This window comes from Mobula hypostoma, chromosome 1, assembly GCF_963921235.1.
Source record: "Mobula hypostoma chromosome 1, sMobHyp1.1, whole genome shotgun sequence".
Taxonomy (NCBI): Eukaryota; Metazoa; Chordata; class Chondrichthyes; order Myliobatiformes; family Myliobatidae; genus Mobula; species Mobula hypostoma.
In genome coordinates, this window is record NC_086097.1 from 79989679 (window position 1) to 80017055 (window position 27377).

Here is a 27377-nt window from a genome sequence, read left to right on the forward strand (position 1 = left end):
TTACAATACATTAAGACAGATAAGTCCCCGGGACCTGACGGAATATTTCCCAGGCTGCTCCACGAGGCAAGAGAAAAGATTGCTGAGCCTCTGGCTAGGATCTTTATGTCCTCGTTGTCCACGGGAATGGTACCGGAGGATTGGAGGGAGGCGAATGTTGTCCGCTTGTTCAAAAAAGGTAGTAGGGATAGTCCGGGTAATTATAGACCAGTGCGCCTTACGTCTGTGGTGGGAAAGCTGTTGGAAAAGATTCTTAGAGATAGGATCTATAGCCATTTAGAGAATCATGGTCTGATCAGGGACAGTCAGCATGGATTTGTGAAGGGCAGATCGTGTCTAACAAGCCTGATAGAGTTCTTTGAGGAGGTGACCAGGCATATAGATGAGGGTAGTGCAGTGGATGTGATCTATATGGATTTTAGTAAGGCATTTGACAAGGTTCCACACAGTAGGCTTATTCAGAAAGTTAGAAGGCATGGGATCCAGGGAAGTTTGGCCAGGTGGATTCAGAATTGGCTTGCCTGTAGAAGGCAGAGGGTGGTGGTGGAGGGAGTACATTCAGATTGGAGGATTGTGACTAGTGGTGTCCCACAAGGATCTGTTCTGGGACCTCTACTTTTCGTGATTTTTATTAACGACCTGGATGTGGGGGTAGAAGGGTGGGTTGGCAAGTTTGCAGACGACACAAAGGTTGGTGGTATTGTAGATAGTGTAGAGGATTATCAAAGATCGCAGAGAGACATCGATAGGATGCAGAAGTGGGCTGAGAAGTGGCAGATGGAGTTCAACCCGGAGAAGTGTGAGGTGGTACACTTTGGAAGGGCAAACTTCAAGGCAGAGTACAAAGTAAATGGCAGGATACTTGGTAGTGTGGAGGAGCAGAGGGATCTCGGGGTACATGTCCACAGATCCCTGAAAGTTGCCTCACAGGTGGATAGGGTAGTTAACAAAGCTTATGGGGTGTTAGCTTTCATAAGTCGAGGGATAGAGTTTAAAGGTCGCGATGTAATGATGCAGTTCTATAAAACTCTGGTTAGGCCACACTTGGAGTACTGTGTCCAGTTCTGGTCACCTCACTATAGGAAGGATGTGGAAGCATTGGAAAGGGTACAGAGGAGATTTACCAGGATGCTGCCTGGTTTAGAAAGTATGCATTATGATCAGAGATTAAGGGAGCTAGGGCCTTACTCTTTGGAGAGAAGGAGGATGAGAGGAGACATGATAGAGGTGTACAAGATAATAAGAGGAATAGATAGAGTGGATAGCCAGTGCCTCTTCCCCAGGGCACCGTTGCTCAATACGAGAGGACATGGCTTTAAGGTAAGGGGTGGGAAGTTCAGGGGGGGATCTTAGAGGAAGGTTTTTTACTCAGAGAGTGGTTGGTGCGTGGAATGCACTGCCTGAGTCAATGGTGGAGGCAGATACACTAGAGAAGTTTAAGAGACTACTAGATAGGTATATGGAGGAATTTAAGGATTTAAGGTGGGGGCTTATATGGGAGGCAGGGTTTGAGGGTCGGCACAACTTTGTGGGCTGAAGGGCCTGTACTGTGCTGTACTATTCTATGTTCTATGATATTATGTTTGCATTGTCCAACGTTTAGTTGCCATCGTTAACAAATCAATGAAAGGTTAAAACAAAAGCTGTTGAATGTAAGTCCACGTTTCATCAATATGTTCTAAACAGAAAAGGATTCGACTCAGATCAGTTCATGTGTGATACAGTACAAAGGAGTGATATGAAATTAAATTCTCAAAAAAGTGATTGACTATATTAGAGAAATAAAATTGTTTAAAACTAAATCTGACCCCTTCCTTCAAATATTTATCTCTGTAACATGAAAATAAATCATCCAATATTGATGACCATGAAAAATTTAAGTTACAGACTTCTCTTGAATTCCACTTTGCAACAGTTCAAACTTCACAGAAAATGTTTTAAAAAGAGTGCTTGCTGATCTTAAACATTTGCACACTATGGTGAGAGGACTCAAATGCTTCTTACATATTTCATATAAACATTAAATAAACAAAACTTGGGGTTAATATCACCATGATATTTTGTTCAGTTTAGTTATAAATTCATTCTAATTAATAAAAGGAAAGCACATTAAACTGCTAGAAACAGCCTGAACACTGAATATAACAGATGTTTATAATTTATATCCCTCTACTGTCATATGACAGCAATCTTATTTAAGTCATAGTTGGCCTCAGCTAAGATGTCAACTGACAAACAAGGATACTACCATTTATTAAATGGATGTTGGGATGTGAAAAGGAATCATGTCAAGAGAAGTCTCATTCTACACCTTTTCCAATTACCCTGCAGAGAAACCTGCACTTCTTTCATCTGCCCCATCCGGCCTCAGTGCAATGCCAGGGAAAATGAACTTGTAAGTTCAAAAAAGGTCTATGAATGTTTTGGACATATCATTTAATAAAAGCTCTTGAGAGGAAATCAAAAGGATAATTAAAACCTTGAATTTTCTCTGGAACGCAAACTTGAGCACAATTATAGTTATATTTAAATTAATGTCATTATTATACAAATACATGACAATTAATGCATTACTTATTTGCTTTTGTCCTTTCTAATTCAGAATCAGAATCAGGTTTATTATCACCGGCATGTGACATGAAATTTGTTAACTTAGCAACAGCAGTTCAGTGCAATACATAATCTATCAGAAAAAAAAGAAATAAAACATAATAATAATAAATAAACAAGTAAATCAATTACATATATTGAATAGATTTTAAAAATGTGCAAAAGCAGAAATACTGTATATTTTAAAAAAGTGAGGCAGTGTTCATGGGTTCAATGTCCATTTAGGAATCGGACGACAGAGAGGAAGAAGCTGTTCCTGAATTGCTGAGTGTGTGCCTTCAGGCTTCTGTACCTCCTACCTGATGGTAACAGTGAGAAAAGGGCATGCCCTGGGTGCTGGAGGCCCTTAATAATGGACGTTGCTTTTCTGAGACACCGCTCCCTGAAGATGTCCTGGGTACTTTGTAGGCTAGTACCCAAGATGGAGCTGACTAGATTTACAACCCTCTGCAGCTTCTTTCTGTCCTGTGCAGTAGCCCCTCCATACCAGACAGTGATGCAGCCTGTCAGAATGCTCTCCACGGTACAACTATAGAAGTTTTTGAGTGTATTTGTTGGCATGTCAAATCTCTTCAAACTCCTAATAAAGTATAGCCACTGTCTTGCCTTCTTTATAACTATATCGATATGTTGGGACCAAGAACTTGAAGCTGCTCACTCTCTCCACTTCTGATCCCTCTATGAGGATTGGTATGTGTCCATTTGTCTTACCACTCCTGAAGTCCACAATCAACTCTTTCGTCATACTGACATTGAGTGCCAGGTTGTTGCTGCGGCACCACTCCACTAGTTGGCATATCTCACTCCTGTACGCCCTCTCGTCACCACCTGAGATTCTACCAACAATGGTTGTATCAGCAAATTTATAGATGGTATTTGAGCTATGCCCAGCCACACAGTCATGGGTATAGAGAGAGTAGAGCAGTGGGCTAAGCACACACCCCTGAGGTGTGCCAGTGTTGATCATCAGCAAGGAGGATAAGTTATCACCAATCTGCACAGACTGTGGTCTTCCAGTTAGGAAGTTGAGGATCCAACTGCAGAGGGAGGTACAGAGGCCCAGGTTCTGCAATTTCTCAATCAGGATTGCGGGAATGATGGTATTAAATGCTGAGCTATAGTCGATGAACAGCATCCTGACATAGGTGTTTGTGTTGTCTAGATGGTCTAAAGTCGCGTGGAGAGCAATTGATATTGTGTGTGCCATTGACCTATTATGGCAATAGGCAAACTGCAATGGGTCCAGGTCCTTGCTGAGGCAGGAGTTCAGTCTAGTCATGACCAACCTCTCAAAGCATTTCATCACTATCAATGTGAGTGCTACCATTAGACATTATATTTTTTCATTCATTTGTTCAGCTACTTGGGGGTGGGGTTATCCCTATTGGAGACTAGGCTAACACAAGACAATTTGGTAAAACTCATTTCCCATCACTCTATTCATCATATCGTTTTAGATGCACGTTAGGCAATAAACCTCAGACTTTTCTTTTGTCTTAAGTATAGGGATGGCCATACAGTGCCATAATAAATACACTTAAGGATCATTTCCATCATCATTGCAAACTTTTGTAATAGCAAATCTGAACTTTAAACACAAGTTGTCTTCTTCCATTTTTTTTATCTCAGGCTTTTTTTGTTCAGAAACTGAAAGACACCAGATTAATTGAATTGGAGTGTAAAAAAACCAGGTCAGTGTGAAAGTATTAATTCGAAAATACAGACCTTCCAAATTAAATTTTAAGTGCCATACAATGGGAGTGAACATGTATAATACAGGGCAGTGTTACATTGGAGAATATCAAAGCAAAGCTGAGGAGAGCAAACCTCATTATTCATACCAAGCGGCAATGTTGTAAACCAGAAATGTTAATACTACATGATACCCATTAATGATATAAAATGGCAGGAATATTCTGGTTTAAACTTTATGTATGGAAGAGACATCGTGCTGAGTATTTCCTATATCTTTCATTTGCATTTCAGATTTTCAGTATTAGCAGCTATTTTGATTATAGGTAATTATTACACTGAACCTCAAGATATACTGAAAAACTAAACAGCTTAAATATATTTTTGTTCAGAAAGGAGCAAAAATATTTGTTTGTGCCCTTGGAACACTGGAAAAACAATTGTACTGAATTAAATACACAAAATTTTAAGTAATTAGAAATACAACTAAAATGAAAATATTTCAAAATAAGTAAAAAAAAACAAATGACTAACCTATACAAAATGCCGGAGGAACAGCAGGCCAGGCAGCATCAATGAAAAAGATATAGTCAACATTTCAGGCTGAGACGCTTTTTCAGAACTGTTGAAAATTGTTAGTCCTGATGAAGGGTTTCAGCCCAAAATGTCATCTATACTCTTTTCCATAGATGCTGCCTGGCCTGCTGAGTTCTTCCAGCATTTTGTGTATGTTGCTTGGATTTTCAGCATCTGCAGATTTTCTCGTTTGTGAAATGACTAACCTACATTACATGCACCAATATGGAGGAAACTAGTTGACTACAGAATTGCTGAAATGGCATCCCTTTTTCTCTTATTTCTTTGTTTACTCCCAGCTGGCACAAAAGTCAATGAATATGACACCAAAGACAGAATATAAAATATTCATTAGCTGTTGGGCTACATAAAATAGAAGTTAACGGTTCCAACTGTCATTCAGCTAGTTACCAACCTCCATTCAGCTGAACAGAAGTCTTATATTAGCCATTTATCCCACTAGTCTTCAATAGGGATAACCTCACAAACTGCCCTCACTGGTAACAAAGCTATACTACAGCAAGTGGAGACTGTTTCCCCAGCATCAGCCAGAAATAAATGCTTCACAGAAGGGCAAGTAAATAAGGCTTGCATTGTTGAAATATTTTATCATGCATACCCAAAGAAATAGGCACAGAATGATGGTGTCCATAACCATGTCCTGTGTTGTAATCCATAATTCAGCTAATTAAAGCTTTCATCAACATCAACAACATATTTATCTCCATTAAAAAGCCATACTTTCTACATTATAAAAAGAGTTAATAATTTATGGAAGTTTTCATTGCAATTTGAAATCTTTATGACAAAACAATGTGCTGCATATTATGAAGTACAAGTGGAGCGATGCATGTCAAAATTAACTTTGCCTTTGTGTTACAAGTAATCTATAAAATAAGCTTTAAACAACTAATATATTTTTCTGAATTAATATGATCTACAAAAGGAGTACTTTTCAAAGTTAAGGCAAACATGCAGTTCTGCAACAATGATTCCTTAAGATTAGCACTGCAGATATCAAGATCGGAACTTGGAAGTCCTGAATGAAAATGAATGAGATAAAACTCAAACTATGTTGTAACAGCACTAATATATGAAAATCACGTCCTAAACAGAAGGAGCACAGACCCATAAACAACATAATTGCTCTTTCTGTACATAACAGCTTTGCATGTTTTGTGCTACTACTACTTTACCTGTGAAGCTAAAACAAAACTTTCCTGATGAAATGGTAAGATTAATCTAAATCCAATCCTACCTGAAATATGTTACACTGACAAGAATGAAGTTCTGTAATTTATGAATAAGTTTAATTATGGAAAAAGATTAATATTAGGAATGAGAAATATCTGAAATAGAAAATGAGGCAACTATCTTAAATTCCTTATCCTATTAAATCATCAGCAGTGGAAAGGGTATGCAGTTTGAAGTTCCTAGGTGTCAACATCTCTGAAGATCTATCCTGGGTCCAACATATTGATGCAATTACAACCAAGGCACATTAGTGGCTATATTTCATTAGGAGTTTTGAGACTTTGTTTATCACCAAAGATTCCCACAAATTTCCACAGATGTACTGTGCAGAGCATTCTAACTGGTTGCATCACCTTCTGGTATAGAGGGCTACAGAGGATTGGAAAAAGCTGCAGAGGGTTGCAAACTCAGCCAGCTCCATTATGGGCACTGGCCTCCCCAGCATCGAGGACATCTTCAAAAGGTGATGCCCCCATCACCCAGGCATGTCTTCTTATTGTTACAATCAAGGAGGACAAACTCACTCAACATTTTAGGACAGCTTCTTCTGCTCTGCCGTCAGATTTCTGACTGGACAATTCACCCATCTACACTCCCTCAATTTTTTCCCCTTTTTTTGTCTCTCTTTTTGCATTCAGTTTTTTTTTGGCATGTGCCTGCGTGCGTGCGAGTCTGTGCGTGTCCGTGCATGTGTCCGTGATGATGTCTTTTTCATGGCTTTATTTTACAGGGCACGGAGCGAGAGAGAGAGACTGTGTGGCATGCCACTCCACACACATTTTCGCAGTATTTTCCCTTTATTTTACGAGGTCAAGTTGCAATCTCGACACTCAACCCGGCACAGACGGAAAGCGTACTCGGGAGCGGACTCGACTAGTTTCGAACCCGGGAACCTCCGCTCCCGGGTCCAGCGCCAATGTCATTGCGCCACCAGCCGGCCCATCACTCCTTACTTTTTAAATACATTTCTTATCATAATTTAAAGACTTTTAATACTATATATTGCAATTTACTGTTGCCACAAAACAACAAATTTCACAACAAATGGCAATGATATTAAATCTGATTCTGATTCTGATTCTGGAACCAATCTCTGTTTTGATAGAAATATTGTAGATGTCCAAATCATTCAGAAAAATGATTACACATTTCTGCAGTACCAAAATAAAATCAATTTATAAAATCTGTAACAATAAAGGGAACTCTAAATCTGTAAATGTCACTTTTTCCAGTGAATTTTACATGTGTGACTTTAGTAAGTATCACACAAACATAAACTTACATTTCTGCAGAAGTTGATGTCCTCTTATTCCGCAACTGTCCACCAGTTGAAACATCATGTTACAGATTACCATTCAAGATATTTCCTGAGCCAGATTATCCACCACATTAGGTCAAAGAAAGAACTTGATCATAAATATCTTAAGCATATCTTCTAAATCTGAACACTGATTCAAACCCCTGCTAATGCTTACAATAAGCAAATCAAAATTTACTCAGTAAATTTACTCAGTTTCAGCTGTTTTCAGCGTATCTCTATTCAAACAGTTCTATAGAAATATAGAAAACAGGTGCAGGAGTAGGCCATTCGGCCCTTCGAGCCTGCACCGCCATTCAGTATGACCATGGCTGATCATCCAACTCAGAACCCTGCCCCAGCCTTCCCTCCATACCCCCGATCCCCGTAGCCACAAGGGCCATATCTAACTCCCTCTTAAATATAGCCAATGAACTGGCCTCAACTGTTTCCTGTGGCAGAGAATTCCACAGATTCACCACTCTCTGTGTGAAGAAGTTTTTCCTCATCTCGGTCCTAAAAGGCTTCCCCTTTATCCTCAAACTGTGACCCCTCGTTCTGGACTTCCCCAACATCGGGAACAATCTTCCTGCATCTAGCCTGTCCAATCCCTTTAGGATTTTATACGTTTCAATAAGATCCCCCCTCAATCTTCTAAATTCCAATGAGTATAAGCCTAGTTGATCCAGTCTTTCATCATATGAAAGTCCTGCCATCCCAGGAATCAATCTGGTGAACCTTCTTTGTACTCCCTCTATGGCAAGGATGTCTTTCTTCAGATTAGGGGACCAAAACTGCACACAATACTCCAGGTGTGGTCTCACCAAGGCCTTGTACAACTGCAGTAGTACCTCCCTGCTCCTGACTCAAATCCTCTTGCTATGAATGCCAGCATACCATTCACCTTTTTCACCGCCTGCTGTACCTGCATGCCCACTTTCAATGACTGGTGTATAATGACACCCAGGCCTTGTTGCACCTCCCCTTTTCCTAATTGGCCACCATTCAGATAATAATCTGTTTTCCTGTTTTTGCCACCAAAGTGGATAACCTCACATTTAACCACATTAAATTGCATCTGCCATGAATTTGCCCACTCACCTAACCTATCCAAGTCACCCTGCATCCTCTTAGCGTCCTCCTCACAGCTAACACTGCCGCCCAGCTTCGTGTCATCCACAAACTTGGAGATGCTGCATTTAATTCCCTCATCTAAGTCATTAATGTATATTGTGAACAACTGGGGTCCCAGCACTGAGCCTTGCGGTATCCCACTAGTCACTGCCTGCCATTTTGAAAAGATCCCGTTTATTCCCACTCTTTGCTTCCTGTCTGCCAACCAATTCTCTATCCACATCAATACCTTACCCCCAATATCGTGTGCTTTAAGTTTACACACTAATCTCCTGTGTGGGACCTTGTCAAAAGCCTTTTGAAAATCCAAATACACCACATCCACTGCTTCTCCCCTATCCACTCTACTAGTTACATCCTCAAAAAATTCTATGAGCTTCGTCAGACATGATCTTCCTTTCACAAATCCATGCTGACTTTGTCCGATGATTTCACCGCTTTCCAAATGTGCTGTTATCACATCTTTGATAACTGACTCTAGCATTTTCCGCACCACCGTTGTTAGGCTAACCGGTCTATAATTCCCCGGTTTCTCTCTCCCTCCTTTTTTAAAAAGTGGGGTTACATTAGCCACCCTCCAATCCTCAGGAACTAGTCCAGAATCTAAAGAGTTTTGAAAAATTATCACTAATGCATCCACTATTTCTTGGGCTACTTCCTTAAGCACTCTGGGATGCAGACTATGTTCTATACCATCTTAGGTTTAATTTCCAAAATTAATTTGTTCATATAATTTATCAACACTGAATTAATTTCTGTATAGAGAACAAAGGACAAACAAACCATGTGTCAGTTACCCATATATTTTACTTGCATGTTTTCAGCAGTATTTTTAGGCATTAAACTTTATAAGATAAAAATACTATGACTCCACAAAGCTGTATTTATAAAACAGTCTGGTATCATATTACACTTACATTTTGCTCTGCATTTCACAACCAGTGACAAAAAAATGTATTTCCCATTATTAACTTTCTAATAAATGTAAGCACTGAAAGAGTTAGTTATTTATTCATAAATTGGGGCAAGTGCATTTGATTTTACAGCCATATTAAAGACAGGGCAACATCAATTTTAAACAAACATACAAAATGCAAAATCCATTTGGGAAAACAAACATTAATATAAAAACAATCACAAATCGGGTACCATATCAAAAGTGTAATTATCAGAAGCACCATACGCTATATTTGCTACTCAGAATCAGAATGAGGTTTGTGACATTTGTTGTTTTGTGGCAGCAGTCCAATACATAAGTTACCGTAAAAAAGATATTAAAACATTAAAAAAATAGTGCAAAAGGAGAACAAAATAGTGAGGAAGTGTTCATGGGTTCAAGGATCACTCAGAAATCTGATGGTGGAGGGGAATAAGCTGTTCCTTAAACATTGAGTATGTGTTCACAGGCTCCTGTACTTACTCCCTAATAGCAATAATGAGAAGAGGACACATCCTGGATAGTGAGGGTCCTTAATGATGGATGGTGCCTTCTTGAAGCACCACCTTTTGAAGATGTTCTCAGTGGCAGGCAGGCTAGTCCCCATGATGGAACTGGTTGAGTTTACAACCGTCTGCAGCTTTTTTGATCCTGTGCATTGGAGCCTCCATACCAGGCGGTGATGCAACCAATCAGAATGCTCTCCGTGGTACATTTTTAGAGATTTGCTTAGAGGAAGCTGAAATATTACAATTGAACCCCAGTCTATACTATATTAACTACGTTTCACCAGGTCTACAATGACCCTTTAGAACCTCTCATTCACCAGACCAATCACCAGGCAACTTGAATAATTAACAGCTCCACAAATAAACACCCGGCAATCTACTCAATGAAAATATCCACTTGAAACAATGTATGTCAAATTAAAACAATGCATTCCTGAAGTTACAAGCATGTAAGTTACCATAATTGTAAGATTTGATGATAAAAATTTTAATAGTGTTGACAACAAACTTTTATGTATCATTGAAACTCAAAACGTTTAAAGAGTGGTAAATAGTGAAAAGTTTTGGAATAGTCAAGGATCATTGGAATTATAATTTGGAACCAAAATAAAATAAAACAAAGATATCTTTGAAAATAAAATGATAAAATAACTTTTAGAAATATAACTGGAAAGAAAATGAGAAGGCATGGCTGGGAAAATTTATTTTAAATATGCTTATACTGAATAAATATCTTTAAAATTTCCTATCAAGCTAAAATAAGAAATCTCAACAAATTTAGCTTAATTTAATTAAAGCATGATTAATGTTAAATTCATCACAGGTTCCTTGGATTTATTTTGATTCCAATAAAAAGATAATACCTTTAAGTAAAATAACTTGCCTGTGTTTCATCTCCTAAGTTACAGAGAAAGGTTGAACAAGTTAGGTCTTTACTCTTTGGAGCACAGAAGGTTGAGGGGGGACTTGATAGGGGTGTTTAAAATTATGAGGGGGATTGATAGAGTTGACGTGGATAGGCTTTTTCCATTGAGAATGGGGGAGATTCAAACAAGAGAACATGAGTTGAGAGTTAAAGGGCAAAAGTTTAGGGGTAACATGAGGGGGAACTTCTTTACTCAGAGAGTGGTAGCTGTGTGGAATGAGCTTCCAGCAGAAGTGGTTGAGGCAGGTTCGATGTTGTCATTTAAAGTTAAATTGTGTAGATATATGGACAGGAAAGGAATGGAGGGTTATGGGCCGAGTGCAGGTCGGTGGGACTAGGTGACAGTAAGAGTTCAGCACGGACTAGAAGGGCCAAGATGGCCTGTTTCCATACTGTAATTGTTATACGTTATATATGTTAAATAAAATTTAATTTACTCCCAAATTATAGATGCTCACTGATCCGGAGAACAGATAGGTGATGTGAACCTAAGCTCCCATCAAAGCTTAGAATGAGATGGTGATTACCCTTTTTTAAGTGTATAGGCCTTCATGCTGGCAACCAGCTTCCTAAATCTACTAGACTGATATTCAATAAAAACTTTACCATGTGGGAAAATTGCAGGTGGAACCACATCTTGTCATTCAACAATACAGCACTCCAATAAACAACGCAATGAATCAAGCTGTACAATTGTGTTTTACTGTGCAAAATCAACAAAAATTTCATGATTGCTCTTGAAACTCTCATTAAATGATTTTAGTGCAAAAAAACTATCTTCTGGTGGTTTAAATCTATTTTAAAAATTGTACCTCTAGATTTCCAAGTTTTCTCAATTAAGAACTTCCTTAGGTAAGATGCTTTTGTTCAATTGCATTTATAAGAAGTATTTATTAATGCAAGTCATGCACATTTATAGATTAAAATGCTGTCTTATAGCTCAAAAAACCCTGGGAAAAGCAATGTTAAATTTTATTACAAATAAATTACATTCAACACTTGTTTTACACAAATACAATTATTTGATTTGATAGAAAACATATCTCTTCTGCAGTGTTTTTACATTCCAAGATACCAAAATATTTGCAAAAAAAACATTTTGATGTTTCATTGAAAGCACACATGGGCATCAGGACATAATGTCACAATTTTTTTATGTTCAGTTGCAAATAAAAGGTACAATGCCAATTTGACAAGTACCATGGAATTTATTTTTAACAAAAGATAATCCTGATTTGGAAAAAGAACTTCTTCCGATGTCATTTCTTATTCCTATCAGCATGAATTTTTATTCCTTTTCCTCCTAAGTATTTGCCCAATCTACTTTTGGAAGTATCTAAGTTAATTACCTTTCCAAACTTATTAGGTAGCAATCCCATATTCTACTATTCTTTAAATAAAACATGCTCAGTTGCATTTATTAGTGGCCTTCTTATATTTATTTAACGTTTGTTTGAATTTTGCCAGTAAATGTGAAAATATTTGGGAATCTGAGCATCTAAGAAAGGGTATTTATGTAGGTCGGGTGGGAGACAAAAGTGGACTAAATATCAAACTTGAACTATTACTCTACATGAGAAATATAAATGGGAGAAGACAACACTGAATCTGCTCTGCTAGTTAATAAGATCATGTGCAATTCAAACTTCCTCAGATTCACTTTCCTACTCTATCCCCATATCCTATAATTCCCTTATGATCAAAAATTGATCACAGCTTATAATATATTTAATAATTCACCTTCCAAAAAGATTCATAACCATTTGAGGATTGAAAATCTTCCTCATCCAAGCCTTAAATGATCATCCACATTCTGATTCTGTGCCCTTTGGTCTTAAACTCAATATTTACACAGCCAAGCTAATAAGAATCTTAACATTTCAATAAAATTGTCTCTCATACTTTTAAATTTCAATGGGTACAGATCTGATCTCATAAAATAATTCCCTACATCCCCATGATAATCCTACTGCATCTTCTCTGAACTGCCTTCAATGCTATAATACCAAAACTGTTCATAGTAATTGTTATGACTTTTTCAGTCATAACCCACCTGTAATAAAACAAGCATTTCATTTACCTTTCCAATTATAGTTTTCCGTGTTTCATGTAAGAACCTCCAATACATAGCAACTTTCTGCAGCCTTTCTCTGTTTAAACACTCAGCTATTTTATCAATTCTCTTGCCTAGTAAACCTCTTCACTTTTCCCATATGGTAATTAATTTGCCATTTTTTTGCCTACTCACTCAACCATGTCTGTTGCAAACTGCTTGCATCTTCTTCACAGCTTGTCTGTATTATCTGCAATTTATATTATATTTTCTTCTTTTTTATTTGCACAGTTTGACTTCTTTTGCACATTGGTTGCTTGTCAGTCTTTGTTTATGTACAGTTTTCCATTAATTCTATGGTATTTCTTTGCCTTATTGTGAAAGACTGCAAGAAAATGAATCCCAAGGTAATATATGGCAACATATACTGTACGTATTTTGATAATAAATTTACTTTTAAGTTTTTCCCCAGAATCATTAATATGAGCTGTTGTCCCAACACTGATCTCTATAGCACCTCACTAGTTACAGTCTGCCAAGCTGAAAATTAACCTGACTGACTGCTTCGTGCTCTGCCCCTACTAACATATTACCTCAAACTCCATGCACTCTCATTCTGTGAAATATTTTTCTGTAGATCCTTTCTGAATGCCTTTTGAAAAATCTAAATATATTGCATCCACTGGTTCCCCTCTAACTGTTCTGGTCAATATTTCCTCAGTGAACCTCAATAAACTTAGTGCACAGAATTTCACCTTCATTTCCTCACAAAGCCATGCTGGCTCTTCTTGATCAGATTATGACTTTTTAAATCTTCTGCTATTATCTATTTAATAATTTCATCTAACATTTTCCAATAATAGGCTTTAGGCTAACAAGTCTATAATTAAATACATTTTGCCTTGCAACTTTTTGAATAAGAGTAGCTTGCTTATCCTTTGAAATTGCTACGTAATCTAACGATTTTTGGAAATTTACAACCAGTGTAATCACTATTGCTATAAGCACTTACTTTAGGATCCTAGGATGCAAAACCAGTCAGCCTAGAGGATAGCATTCAGCCCTATTAGCGTGGCTACCACTAATTCTCTAATGGTGGTGTTGGTATTTAATTTCTCTCCTGCATTTTTTTTTGAGTTTTAATGGAGGCGGGGGAAGAGGGGTTCATTTCTACCACACAAACAAATGAAAAATAACTGTTTAACTCTCCTGCCATTCCTCCAGAATTATTTCCATAGTCTTAAATAAGTAATTCATTTTTAATGTCTTTGTAAAACCCAGGTACAGCTTTGTAGCATGAGTTCATTACTTTCAATTTCAGGTTGCATATTGAATATGGAATATAAAATAAACAGAAATCATATTAAACGCAAACAACAGGAATTCTGCAGATGCTGGAAATTCAAGCAACACACATCAAAGTTGCTGGTGAACGCAGCAGGCCAGGCAGCATCTGTAGGAAGAGGTGCAGTCGACGTTTCAGGCCGAGACCCTTTGTCAGGACTAACTGAAGGAAGAGTGAGTAAGGGATTTGAAAGTTGGAGGGGGAGGGGGAGATCCAAAATGATAGGAGAAGACAGGAGGGGGAGGGATAGAGCCAAGAGCTGGACAGGCATCGGGAGCACTGGACGCAGTATATCACCCCAGTCGACTCACAGGTGAAGTCGACTGGGGTGATATACTGCGTCCGGTGCTCCCGATGTGGCCTTTTATATATTGGCGAGACCTGACGCAGACTGGGAGACCGCTTTGCTGAACATCTACGCTCTGTCCGCCAGAGAAAGCAGGATCTCCCAGTGGCCACACATTTTAATTCCACATCCCATTCCCATTCTGACATGTCTATCCACGGCCTCCTCTACTGTAAAGATGAAGCCACACTCAGGTTGGAGGAACAACACCTTATATTCCGTCTGGGTAGCCTCCAACCTGATGGCATGAACATTGACTTCTCTAACTTCCGCTAAGGCCCCACCTCCCCCTCGTACCCCATCTGTTACTTATTTTTATGCTCACATTCTTTCTCTCACTCTCCTTTTTCTCCCTCTGTCCCTCTGAATATACCTCTTGCCCATCCTCTGGGTCCTCCCCCCTTGTCTTTCTTCCCAGACCTCCTGTCCCATGATCCTCTTGTATCCCCTTTTGCCTATCACCCGTCCAGCTCTTGGCTCCATCGCTCCCCCTCCTGTCTTCTCCTATCATTTTGGATCTCCCCCTCCCCCTCCAACTTTCAAATCCCTTACTCACTCTTCCTTCAGTTAGTCCTGATGAAGGGTCTCGGCCTGAGATGCTGCCTGGCCTGCTGCGTTCACCAGCAACTTTGATGTGTGTTGCAGAAATCATATTAAACTTTGTTTTCTTCTGTGTACTATATAAACTACTGTATAATATAGGACTACTTTATATTGTACTAATACATCATATTGAGCATGCGCTATTAGACACGTATTGATCTGTATATATGTGTTCAGTTCGGGTTCCGTAAGTAAAAGCCCCTGTTAGCTTAGCTCCAGTCTCTAGCATTATTATTAATGATATTGTTGTGTAAAAGGCCACATACACAACAAATTGGCAACGAGGTTAATGAACCTGCATCGTATTGGAGCACCATGTTTTAATTGAGAACGGCACTCAGAAGAGGCAGAGGGAGGCCGCGAGTCTAAAAAGAAGCGGGAGTTCAGCTGGAGTCGAGAACGTCGGGAGACCGAAAGACAGTCGGAGCCGTGGCGCATCCAGGCGAGACCACAGCCAGCGCTGAACCCCAGGGCTGAGGGTCTGCCTGCCTCAGAAGGGAGAGGAAAAAAAGAGCAACACAGGCATGTAACCAGAGTACGCTCGCAACGCTAGCAAAAAACAAGTCACATGAGTCAAAAAGAAAACAAGGGACCGAGGCTAAATTCACATAACAAGGATAAATTAACATAACAAGGATAGCGTTAATTGTAACCATTACAGCATTTGATAGTGGCATTGAAGACTGGGCAACTTATATTGAAAGGATAGAGTTATATTGTAATGCTAACGATGTTAGTGAAGAAAAGAAAGCCAGTGTCTTACTTAGTGTAATGGGCGCGAAAACATACGGCCTGCTATGGAGTTTGTTAGCCCCTGAAAAGCCAGCTGACAGACATTCAAGCAAATAGTAGACACTATCAGCATTTAAACCCCAAACCATTGATCATTGCTGAAAGATTTAAATTTTACAATTGGAATCAGAGCAAAAATGAAAGCATTTCTGAATATTGTGTTGAATTGCACAAACGATCAGAATATTGTCAATTTGGAGCTGGTCTATCAGATGCATGAGGGGCAGGTTAGTGTGTGGCATGCACTGTGAAACCACACAGAAGAAGCTCCTGTGTGAAAAAGACCTTACATTCGAGAAAGCGCTAAACATCTCAATATTATTAGAAACAGCCGCACCAGGTGCTTCAGAGATACAACAAAAATCTCTGGAACATGCTACAAATAAAATGTCACTGAGCAGAAATTAAGGAAAGAAATGTTACCGTTGTGGGAACATGCTGAACAGAAATGAAGGAAAGAAATATTACTGTTGTGAGAACAAGTCACATGATCCTGATGTTTGTTGGTTTAAAGACAAAGAATGCCGAAACTGTGGCAAACAGGGTCACACTGGCAGAGTATGCAAAACTAGTAAACAACAGAAAAAGAGCAAAATACAGAGAAACAAGAAACTCCAAAAGTAAAGTACAAGGTAGACAAAATGAAAGAAAGCAGTTCTGATGAAAATGACTCCGACGAAAGTGAATTGTCTTGTCTGCAACTTCACTGCGTGAAAGAGACATGATCGAAGAGTAATATGGATCACTCTACAAGTGGCAGGCGTGAGACTGAAAATGGAGTTGGATACAGGCTCAGCTTTAACAGTGACCTCTGTACACGACTACAAACGACTGTTTTCTGACAGAAAGCACATCCCAAAGGTAAAATTAAAGTGACACTGACCTACGGAGACAAAACCCAGCAGCTGTACCTCTATGTACTGAAAAATGGAGGGCCACCGTTGCTGGGACGTGAATGACTCGGGAAAATTCAGTTGGATTGGCACACCATCAAGGCACTAGATGTGTCAACAAAGGAGGGCAGCTCGGCGGACTCGGATGAACATACAGAGGATGCAAGGGAGACAGTTATTGCCAATAAGCAGGAGGATGATGACTACCTGGAAATAAAAGAGAAGATGTACCAGGAGAAATTGACATCTCCCAAAAGACAGCTATAGCAGTTACAGGAAGGCACTTTGCAGGAGTATCAGAAAAGGATGAAGAAACTAGATCAACAATACAAGGAAGGAATATGAAATGCAGAGCTTTTTCTGCAACTGGAGACAGAAAAAGTGAAAAGGAATTATATTAGAGAGAAGAAAGAAGCAGAGAGAGCGCAGGAGCCCCATCTCAGATCGGCCCGAGCCGCAACCACCTCACGCAGCCTGTCAACATCATGAGCGAGGCCGAGACGGAGCAGCAATCCGAACAGCAACAGCCAGACAAACCCAAATTCCCCAGGGAGAAGAAAGTTATCGCAACAAAGGTTCTTGGAACAGTAAGGTGGTTCAACATACAAAATGGATATAGATTCATCAACAAGAATGATACAAAGGAAGATGTGTTTGTACATCAGATTGCTTTAAAAAATAACCAATGGAAATACCTCCGCAGTGTTGGATGGTGAAACTTGGAGTTCGACGTAGGGCAAGGCGAAAAGGGTGCAGAAGCAGCAAATATAACTGGTTCCGAAGGCATTCCAGTCCAAGGAAGCCAATATGCCACGGACAGAAATCGTTATCGTCGCTACAACCCTCGCCGTCGAGGTCCACCACGTAATTACCAACAGAACATTGAAAGTGGAGAGGAAGGAGATGGAGCAGAGACAACAACAGATGGAGAAAACCAAGATGATCAAAATCAGCAACATCGCCGTCCTTACAGAAGACAGCATTACCCACCTTACTTTGTTCATCGTCGCTATGGTCGCTACCCACAATATAGCGACCAGCCTCAGGGAGAAATTGCTGAGGGTGGTAAAATAAATGAAAGCCAGGTTGCTGGGGGAGAAGGTAAACCTAACAGAGGACAAAATCAATTCCATTCAAACAAGTTTATGGACAGACGTTACCCAGAGGGACAGAGAAGACCTCCTCCAGAGACTTGAGTTATAATTATTATAATAATTATTATTATGTTACCTTATTATAATTTGATATTATTAAGTTACTAAGTAAATAATTGGTAAGCGTTTGTATGTTAAGGGTACACGTATTTGTTTAGCCTAGTGCCCCAGAAAAAAAAGTTGATACACTATTAAAATAAAAGGGGAGGAGTGTACCACATAACCTACTGTGTAATATAGGATTGCTTAATGTTGTACTAATACATCGTATTGAGCATGCGCTATTAGGCGCATATTGATGTGTTCAGTTCGGGTTCTGTAAGTAAAAGCCCTTGTTAACTTAGCTCCAGTCTCTAGCGTTTTTATTAATGATATTGTTGTGTAAATGGCCACATACACAACATTCTGTATCTTAAGGCATTTAGGAACAATTGAACAATTGATGTTGATTTCGGATGCTGTCTGCAGAGTTTGCATGTTCCCCATGTGACCATGAGGAGTTTCTACTGGGTGCTTCTTTCCTCCTACATCACAAATAGGTACAGGTAAAGTAATTGGCTATCGTAAATTACTCCTTAGTATAGGTTAATGACAATTAAAATCAAAGTGGATGTATGAGAGAATGGACTGCAGAAATACAAGGAAATAAGGAGAGGAACAAAAAAAAAACAAAGTGCTTTAGGAATTCAACAGTAGTGGATGCAGAGGGATGTTCAATATTTTGGATTGAGACAAGGTTAGTAGGAAGAGTCTCCTGGTACTAACATACAACTGATTGGCTGAATGATGTCCTTCAGCAGTGCATCAATAAGCCAACTCAATTCTAAATTCAGCTGTCTACCTGCAAAACTAGACTCATACTGGTCCAGAAACACTTTTGTTTTTAAGGCAAAAATCATCATCCTCTTTCTTGTTCTGTATTATATCATAATCCACAGATTTCTTTATCCAGATGATTATTATCTGGCACTTCAAAGCGATGGAAAAATACTACTAATGCTATCTCCACAAAATCCACCATATTCACTGGGAAGGCAACCAAACCGACAACAGTGTCCTCTAACAGATGAATATCCCCAGCCTTGAAGTTTCAAGGATATGCTCAAAGCCTCCATGAATATCCTCACTGACTTGTGGGAATTTCTGTCCCATCGAACATGCAGCATGTTCGACCCATGACATCTTGTGCTGACCATGATGGCATAAACTAATCCCGTTGCCTATAGATGGATTATGTTCCTTCATCCTCTGCCAATTCATGTGCCCATTTAAATTGCCTCTTTAAATGTTACTATCTCATCTGCTTCCACCATTTCTCCTGGCACTCCAGGCACCTACCGCTTCTATGTAGAAAATTTGCCTTGTAAATCGCCTTTAAACAACCGTCCCACCCTTAATCTATACCCTCTTACACTGAACGTGTCTATCCTGGCTGAAAGAGTTACAGCTGAAGAGGGAGTATTTGGGATGTGACTGAGAACCCCAAGTTCATGCATCAGGAACACACAGGCTCTCCACAACTGATACCCACCAGCAGCTCTATCAGCTATCACATCCTATGTATTATTCCCAGATTGACTTCACTATCCACTTCTGAACCCACAAACTTGAAGTGAAAGGAATACCTAATTAGAAGAAATTCAGAACACCTAACTCAACTTGTCAATGATTCAACTGAATTATCTGTGACACAGATCTAGTTTAAAATGAAACATGAACTGATAACAGCAAACAAAAGGAGAAAAATATGAAAGTACAAACATTTGTAAAAGAACACAAAGTAATGTATAATCTAGCATGGCGTCTCTTGATGCTGTAAATAACAAAACACACTGAGCTATAAAAATACACATGCATAAGGATACCAAAATCAATATTTACTTTACATTTACATCAGAATAAAAGAGTAGTCAGCAGCAATATGAGCCTATTGTTAATAGTGATATGATAACTGAAAATAAGGAAGTGACAGCTATATTGAAGAATTTCTTATATCAGAGAGGAAAATGAGAGCATACTGAATATCTCATGAACACTGAATTTAATAGCAATTAGCAAAAGAACAGAAATTAAGATAGTAGCACTAATGATGACAAATCACTGCGACCAAAGCATTTCCATCCTTCATTTTGAAAAGAACTGCCCATGTCCAAATTACAATCATCCAATGTCTTTTTTAATCTGCAAGCCATTCACTTTTGTAGAAAAACTCTACATGTCAGTTCACTATTTCAGAATAATCAACGGGAAATTTGAAGTTATACTATATATCACTTAGCCTAAAATCTTTTGTCAAGGAATTTTTGGAGTAGTGTTTCTATATAAGAATATTGTGCCTGAATGTTAAATTTACTGAAGTTGACTGACCCAAGGAATTGTATTTTATTTGATTTTGGTCTTTACATGAGCATTTGAACTTAGTCACAGGTTTGTCACTTTTTCATAGAATGGTGGAACAGGCACAAGAAATCTATTGGTCTAAACCAAATTTGGTCCTCTTTTGAAGAATCGCCCCACAGGAGCTCAATTAAATTTTAAAGTCTCATTTCCTATTCTGATAATGCTGTAAGTTTTGTAAACATGTTGAATATATTTCGAGGTTATGTTAATGGGGTCACAAGAATGTTCAATCTAATTTCCTTTTCACCACATGCAGCATGATGAATATACGTAGAAGTATTTAAATTGCTTTTCTTACTTTGGGTGAATATTAGAAACAGGAATTACACAATATTAGTGTTAACAGACCTCATTTTCTGACATTACAAATTGGAATCATTCCAAGCTACCTGAAGCTTTGCAGCTTCTTTTGAATTTCAATTTAAAACACAATTTTAAGTGCAATATACAAGAGACTAACCCATGACAAGTTATCTGTTTTTATTAAAGCAAATTTAATTTTAACCTTGCTTATAGATTAATTTTGGTAACTTAGGATTGATGCCTTATTTCTATGAGGTGGCAAAAGCTGTGTCCCATTGCAGTCTTTTTGAAGATAATCTTACTGCTCCTATTCAAATGCCATGTCACTTTTTCCAGGGATAACCCCTCAACAAAGTATTGGACCTACTGGCAAACAATAGCCCCATAAGAGTCCAAAGCAGTTGATTGTCAAGTCACAGTCACATAGAGAGATTATTTCGGTGAAGACAATGTTTCATCCAACTCTCCACCAGAGCTGCACACCAAACAGCTTCTGGTAACCAGGCAATTAGAACAGGCAAACAGCAAATGTGAGAGAAAAAAGGGGATTGAAGGCCAAAGAGATTGAAGGACACTTTGTTGGGGAAGGATTGTGTACTATAGGATTAAGGGAGAATGAAAGGAGGGAGCTGCCAATGGGATGAAAGGAACAAGCAAAAACATGAAGAAATGAGTCAAGGAAAGAACAAGCAGTACAGAAAGGAATGAGCACCGGGAATAGTGAATGAACAAGGGGGAGACACATGAGGGAAGAGGGAACAGATGAGAAAAGCAAGGGGGGAGTAAGTGGGAGCATAAAAAACAGGGGAAAGAGAGTGACTGATGGTGAAAAAGCAAAGACGAAAGAAGATTTGGTAATGAGCAGAGAGTAGTGGAAGCTTGTGGAATCTAGCACACCACTGATCCCACACTAGCAGATGAATGCACTTGACTGTATTTTGAAGGAAGAAAAGGATCAGACTTATGAGGCATATTCAGAACTTTGACAAAAATTTATAGAAACAATTCAACAAAAGTACAGTCACATGTATGAATATAAAACTTGCTGGTGCTGTATTAGTTTTTAAATTGTTCGATACTGCATGTCTAGACATAAGGGGTAAGTAGCTAGTATTAACTGCATGCACAGCACTTACATTTGCATCTATGAAATCAGTACAGAAGAGGATTTTTGGAGAAAAGGTCACTAAGTCAACAGTCAGAATTAGTTTCAGCCAGGAAACTGCATACTTCACTGAGCAGAAACAAGCAAATAGTAAGCGTAGGTCCCAGAAGGACCGGACAAGGGTACCATTATCTGGCACAAATCCAATAAACACGTACAGTAGGAGATTGAAATGTGCGGTATCTCAAAGTACTTATCACCGGGCAAGAAACTGTTGACACAGAACCAAACAAGTTAGGCTAACTGAAGAAAATAACAAATCTGAAGATGTAGAAGAGTGCCATATCACATTGTTTGTGAAGTAATCACTAATGCAGAGACTTCTGAGGCAGAGATTTTGATGATCGAATCTCTAGGACAGTGGTCCCCAACCACCGGGCCGCAAAGCATGTGCTACCAGGCTGCGAGGAAACGATATGAGTCAACTGCACCCTTCCTCATTCCCTGTCACGCACTGTTGAATTTGAACGCACGCGAGGTCATTACCCACGCGAGGACATCAGTCGGTCATTAACCTACAACTAATCGATGAGTAAAAAACAAATGTCGCTTGAGAGTTTCTTTGGAAGAGATGGTAGGGGACATAAAAGGCTGAACAATGATGATAACGCAGAGACAGCTGAGGCCGAGACTGCAAAAAAAAGAAAGCTCCCCTTCAACAGAAAATACGACAAGTCGTACATAAAATATGGCTTTATTGCGACTGGTGACTCGCATGCTCCAACTCTCCTGTATGTGATATGTGGAGACAAGCTGTCTAATGAGGCAATGAAGCCCTCAAAACTGCTTCGGCACCTTGAGTCCAAGCGCCCTGCACTTAAAGACAAACCAGTTGAGTTTTTTGAGCGGAAAAAACGTGAGCAAGTGGGACAGAAGCAAGTGCTGACAGCCACCACCTCCACAACTGCTGCTGCTCTGAGAGCGGTGTACTTAGTGGCTAGCCATATTGCTAAGGCTAAGAAGCCTTTCACTGTTGATGAAGAACTGATTCTGCCTGCTGCCAAGGACATGTGCCGTGAACTGTTGGGAGAAGCTGCAGCTAACAAGATGGCACAGGTTTCTCTTTCAGCTACCACAGTTTCAAGGAAAATTGATGACATAGCGGGGGACATCGAAGCACAGCTGTTGGAATGGCTTAACGAGTCTGGTTTCACTACCCGAGTCAAAGAGGTTGCTCCTGAATGCCAGTCTACACACTGTGTCACACACTGGGAAATGCTGGCTAGCCGAAAAATGTCACCTGATCTTAAGTATTGAGTGACATTATTGAAGTTATCAATCACATTAAAGCAAAAGCCCTTAACTCACATCTGTTTGAACAGCTTTGCGAGGAAATGGATGCAGAGCACAAATGTCTTCTTTTACACACTGAAGTCAGGTGGCGATCAAGGGGGAGAGCCCTGGCCAAGGTTTTTGAGTTAAGAGAGAAGCTACAGAGATTTCTTTCAGGAAAAAAGTCACCACTGGCAGCACACTTCAGTGATGAGGACTGCATAGCAAAACTCGCTTATCTGTGTGACATCTTCAACCTGCTCAATGAACTCAATTTGTCACTTCAAGGGAGAATGACTATCTGCCAACTTGAAGACAGTTAAGTGTCTGCTTTCACAGCCAAACTGGAACTGTGGGGATGGCGAGTGGACAGGGGCATAGTTGACATGTTCCCAACATTAGCTGCGAATTAGGGAGAGACTGAGGCTCACAGATGGTGCACGAACACCTATCTTCGCTGTCGACAGAATTCGAGCGTTACTTCACACCACATATGACCCAAGACGTGCAAAGGAATGGGTCCGTGACCAATTTGTGAATGTCCCCAGTGAATCATCCATGTCAGTGTGGGAAGAAGATCAACTCCTCGAGCTTGCAAATGACGGTGGGCTGAAAAGTATGTTTGACATAACATTTCTGCCGGCATTCAGGATCAAAGTCAAGGCTGAATATCCTGAGATAGCCACGAAATCACTGAAAACATTGCTTCCATTTCCAACATCATATCTCTGCAAAGCAGAGTTTTCTGCAATGAATGGAACGAAAACTAAATTACAGAATAGACTGGACATAAGGAACCCCCTTATGACTTATAATTGACTTATCACTATATTCACGCAAGGAAAATACGCGTTGTGTGTTTAATATTAAATTTGTTAGATAAACCCTTTTAGAAACAAAACTGAGTGTATTAGCAACTGATAAGTGACTTATAGTTGACTTATCACCTATATTCCAGTCGTGATTAACACCACCACCACCCCCCGCCCCCAAGAATATCATCAATATTAAACCGGTCCGCGGTGCAAAAAAGGTTGGGGACCCCTGCTCTAAGATACAGTATATATATATATATACATACACACACACACACACACACACACACACACACACACACTGTATGGAGAAAAATGGCTTGAAAGCTGTGTGAGTAAACTAAGCCAAAATGAAGTGCAGAAACTGGTGAACAGAGATACATATAAAGCATTCAAATTTGGAGATGGAAAGATTGTACATTCCACCAAGAGTGAAAATACCCAAAAACATAGGGCAGACGAATTGTTACATTGAAACAGAGGTGGTACCAGTGAACTTTCCATTACTCTTGAGTAAATCTTCCCTAAAGAAAGAAGCAGTACTGGATATGGAGAATGATCAACCCACAATATTTCAACAGCCACTGTCTCTTGAAATCACCAGCTCTGGACATCACAGTGCGAACGTTCCAGATGAAGGTATTACGGAGAACCAATGTGAGAATGAAGTACTAACTGTCACACAAAACACGACCAGAGATGAGAAATGCTAAGTGTTGTTCAAACTTTACAAGAAGTTTCAATTGATAGACTTCAGAAACTGCTCAAGAGTTCAGGAAACAAAGATACAGATTACTTTTCAATTCTAAAATTGACAGCTGTGAGACATGCCAAAACCCAAACCCAATCCTGCAGTTGGTCTGCCACCACATCTGAATACAAAAAACAGTAGCCATAGAGCTATATGAACTGCAGCAAGGAGTATGGTACCTCCACATCATTGATAGTTCACACCTTTCAGTGCTGGTAGCATTGTAAATACAAAGAGACCCTCAGAGATACGGCAGAGAACTTTAACACTGAAACAAAGACAACAGTGTCATATAGTACTTGGAGTAACTGACTTGTGGAGTGACATAATCAAACGCTTACAGAAACAATGCTGAAGGTAAAGAAAAGCAAGGGCTATGATTGGAATACAGCCCTGGACTGGGCCCTTATGGTGAAGAACACCTTGTACAATGTATATGGCTATAGAGCATATCGATTGGTGTTCGGTCAGAATCCAAACCTTCCCTCTATACTGGTTGACAGACCACCTGCTCTAGGTGGCCCTACAAGGAGTGAATGGGTTAGGAAACATATTTCAAAACTGCATGCATCAAGGAAAACTTTCACTGAAGCAGAGTGTTCAGAGAGAATTCAAAGAGCACTGAGGGCACAGGTCCGTCCTACAAATGACAAATATGACACAGGGGACAAAGTGTATTACAAAACAGCATACCGTACAGAATGGAAAAGTCCAGGAGTTGTCATTGGTCGGGTTGAGTTGTGGAGAGTGCAGATGGGAACTTAACAGACTTGCCTGAACAGAAATTATCACAAGTGCGAAGACAACATGGAAGTTTCAGTCTTAAAACAGGACAAACTGTTAGATTTGTAGACCAAGACACTGGTATCTCATACAAAGCTGAAGTCTTGGGATGAGCAGGCAAAGCCACTGGGAGAAACAAAAGTTGGTAGAACTTGAATTCCCTAGAACCAGTCATGGTTACTGGCACTGCAGGGTCAGTCAACATGTCATGTGTTGACAGACTTCATATTGAATCAAGTATAGATCAGGCTGGACCATCCATAGAGGGAAGAAATATCAAGAAGATGTTCCAGTAACTAAAGAGGTGCATTTGAATTTGCAATACAGAATGAAATCAGAAGTTGGAGAAATAATGGAGTATTTGAGGAAGCTAGAGACATTGGCCAAAAGACAGTGTCTACAAGAAATCATGTGCCACACAATGGATGCACCCTTCAGTGAAGCTGAAGCTGAGCAACTTAGGTCAAAGATAGGTCAGATTCTATGGGTGGCAAGGCAGGGCAGACCTAACATCATGTTTGATGCCACAGTACAAACGTCACATGAGGCAAACAAGATATTGTGCAGAATTCAATTCAAAAAAGCAGTCTTTAAGTTTCAACAGCTTGGAAAAGATAGCTCACTAAGACTCATTGTCTTCAGTGATGCCTCACTTTGAAAACTTTCTGATGGAAGTACTGAAGGGGGACATTTCATTGTACTGATGGGGGAAATGGGAAGACTTATCGGCGAGACTCGATGTAGATTGGGAGACCACTTCGCTGAGCACCTATGCTCCGTCCACTAGAAAAAACAGGATCTCCCAGTGACCGCCCATTTTAATTTCACAAACCATTCCCATTCCGACATCAGTCCATGGCTTCTTCTACTGTCGCAATGAGGCCACACAGGCTGGAGGAGCAACACCTTATATTCCGTCTGGGTAGCCTCCAACCTGATGGGATGAACACCGATTTCTCAAACTTCAGGTAATACCCCCCACATCACCATCCCCTTCTCTCACCTTATCTCCTTACCTGACCATCACCTCCCTCTAGTTCTCCTCCTCCTTTTCTTCCTTCCATGGCATTCGGTCCTCTCCTATCAGCCTTGATATCCCCCCTTCTCCAACCTTGTATCTCTTTCACCAATCAATTTCCCAGCTCTTTACTTTACCCCTCCCCCACCCAATTTCACCTATCACCTTGTGTTTCTTCCTCCCCTTCCCCTACCTTCTTACTTTGACTCCTCATATTTTTTCTCCAGTCCAGATGAAGGATCTCAGCCCAAAATGTCATCTGCACTCTTTTCCATAGATGCTGTCAGGCCTGCTGAGTTCTTCCAGCATCTTGTGTATGTTGCTAAGATTTTCTCCTCTCTATTGGCAATCAAAAAGGATATGAAGAGTTTTATGGAGTACACTGGCAGGAGAAACCCTTGCAATGTCTGAAGGTATGGACAATGTTGTTTTTCTGGCCACACTCTATTCTGAGGTTTACCACGGTGACCCAAAGAAGAACAGTCTACAAATAACTTGTGTCACAGACAAGACTACTCTTTGGTTAATGCCATCAAATCCACCAAGTTAGTTATCAAGAAAAGGCTTCATCTAGAGATAAGCAGCATCAAAGAACTTGTCTGAGCACTGAAAATTCATCATGTGCTATGGTCAATCACAAAGAAACAACTAGCTGACTGTCTCACAAAGAAGGGAGTTCCAGCTCTTGTGCTGTTAAAGGCACTTGGTACCTTAAGAATTGTATTAACATCAAGGGTTAGAACTAATTCT

The 27377-nt window shown here is 39.7% G+C and overlaps 1 protein-coding gene and 1 pseudogene across 8 annotated transcripts in view; one reads left to right on the forward strand and one right to left on the reverse strand.

Annotated features, from left to right (window-relative positions):
• The window catches only part of LOC134348279 (gephyrin), a 684809-nt gene that overhangs the window by 525168 nt on the left and 132264 nt on the right, over positions 1 to 27377 (reverse strand). The window lies entirely within an intron of this gene.
• Positions 15263 to 26739, forward strand: LOC134348272 (Y-box-binding protein 1-like; annotated as a pseudogene).